This window comes from Protobothrops mucrosquamatus, unplaced genomic scaffold (genome assembly GCF_001527695.2).
Source record: "Protobothrops mucrosquamatus isolate PMUCROS unplaced genomic scaffold, P.Mucros_1.0 scaffold748, whole genome shotgun sequence".
Taxonomy (NCBI): domain Eukaryota; kingdom Metazoa; phylum Chordata; class Lepidosauria; order Squamata; family Viperidae; genus Protobothrops; species Protobothrops mucrosquamatus.
The window spans coordinates 250,699-252,923 of NW_015387019.1; positions in this window are offsets into that span (position 1 = coordinate 250,699).

The window sequence follows — 2,225 nt, forward strand, 5'->3', positions numbered from 1 at the left end:
CAGGACTTGCCTGAATCTCCCCTCAGTGCTAGGGACGTGGCTGCAGAAACAGCCACTGATCACACGCTAACACGCGTGCTGACCTGGGCATTGTCTGGATGGCCTGACACATGTCCAGGCTCAGAATTCCAGAGCTTCTGGCAGAGGAAGCATGAGATTTCCACCTTCAAGGGGTGTGTCCTATGGGGTAGCCGTGTAGTAATCCCAACCTCATTGAGGACTAGAGTCCTGCAGTCTCTGCATGAGGGACATCCGGGAATAGTCCGGATGAAGGCGTTAGCGCGCAGCCATCTTTGGTGGCCTGGGCTCAACAAAGACGTCGAGGCCCAGGTCCACGGGTACACTGTTTGTCAACAGTCAAGGCCGGAGATGCCCCAGGCCCCAGTTCATAGGTGGGAAGAGACTCATACCCCATGGTCGAGGCTCCATATCGACTACACTGGGCCCTTTCAGGGGCAATTCTTCTTAATTCTCGTGGACAGCCATTCCAAGTGGCTAGAGGTCATGCCTGTCTCATCCACTACCACTGCTAGGACCATCCAGGTACTGAGAGGGATCTTCGCCGCACATGGACTTCCAGATGTTCTTGTCTCCGACAATGGGCCCCAATTCACGTCGTTTGAGTTCAAGGCGTTCCTCCAGGCCAACATGATCCGGCATGCCACATCTGCACCATTCCATCCAGCTTCCAATGGCCAGGCTGAACGAATGGTGCGCACAACCAAGGATGCCTTAAAGAGGATCACGCACGGGACCTGGCATCACAGGTTAGCGGACTTTCTTCTTTGCCACCGCACCACACCTTGCACAGCTACTGGAAACAGCACAGCTGAACTCCGCTGGGGTCGCCGCCTCATCATGAAATTGGACAGATTGCACCCAGACCGGGTGGCTTCACAGGTGTCACAGCCGCGGGCACCTAGGAGACTACAAGTGGGAGATCCGGTCTAGGCAAGGAACTATGGACCAGGACATCTCTGGGTCACAGCAGTGGTATGCAAGGTGTTGTGTCCTGAGCCTGCAAAAGCAGGCTCGGGACGATGCAAGAGTCCCGGGCATTTGCAAAAGCTGCCCGGGACCAGACTGAGCGGCGCCGGCCTTGCGCGCATGCGTAAGGTGGGAAAAGACTGCCTGTGATTGGTTGAAATTGCCCAGGGATCAGAGGGTATAAATAGAGGCCTGCGTGCCTCTGCTCGGCTTGTTCGTTGACTGTAGTCAGAGAATAAAGACATGTTTAGAAATGCATTGCTTCAAGCGCCATTATTCTCTGGACTTAACACTGGCGACGAAGGTGGGATGCAGTCTAATAGCTAGGAAAGCTTAAAGACTCACCCAAAGAAGTCCGGAAGAGGAACAACGGCGTTGAAGTCATCGTCTATCCTGCCAGTACAGCATCACTGGAGGGTGAGTGCGGCTGAAGAAAACCCTGTTCCCTGACCATGGCGAAAATTGGGCGGTTAGCTGAATTTGATGTCTCTCACCCGGAGAAGTGGGAATCTTACGTTGCAAGAGTAGAGACTTACTTCCGCATAAATCAGATAAGGGAAGAAGGTCTAAAGCAGTGGTTCTCAACCTTTTTAATGCCACGACCCCAACCGGTCATAAGTCGAGGACTAAACCGGTTGTAAGTCGAGGACTAAACCGGTCATAAGTCGAGGACTAAACCAGTCGTAAGTCGAGGACTACCCAACCGGTCGTAAGTCGAGGACTTTCCATGCCCGGGAGCGCCGCGCATGCGTGGTTCCACCCCCTGCGCCGGCCGAGGCGTAGCTGGCAAGCGGCAGAGACAGAGCAGGCCGACCACCAGCTGGCCCAGCCCAAGGGAGGTAAGGCACCCGCCGGAAAAGGGGGAAAAAAATGGCGGACAAAAAAATGGCGGACAGCCTTGCTTGGCGACCCCCGTGAAATGGTCGATCGACCCCAAATGGGGTCCCGACCCACAGGTTGAGAACCACTGGTCTAAAGGCTCCCACAATATTGTGCGTTTGTGGGCAAGACGCCTTTGAGATCGCCGAGAATCTAATCGCCCCGGCTTCGCTAGAAACTGTTTCATACTCCAATTTGAAGAAAGTTTTGAAAGAACACTTCCAGCCTAAGCAATCTGTCATTGCTTGGAGACACACATTTGAACTAAGGGATCAGCGAGCTGGGGAATCAGCAAAAGAATTCATTGCAGCCTTGAGAAGAGCAGCTAAACCGTGTGATTTCAAGGACTTAGAGGAAAG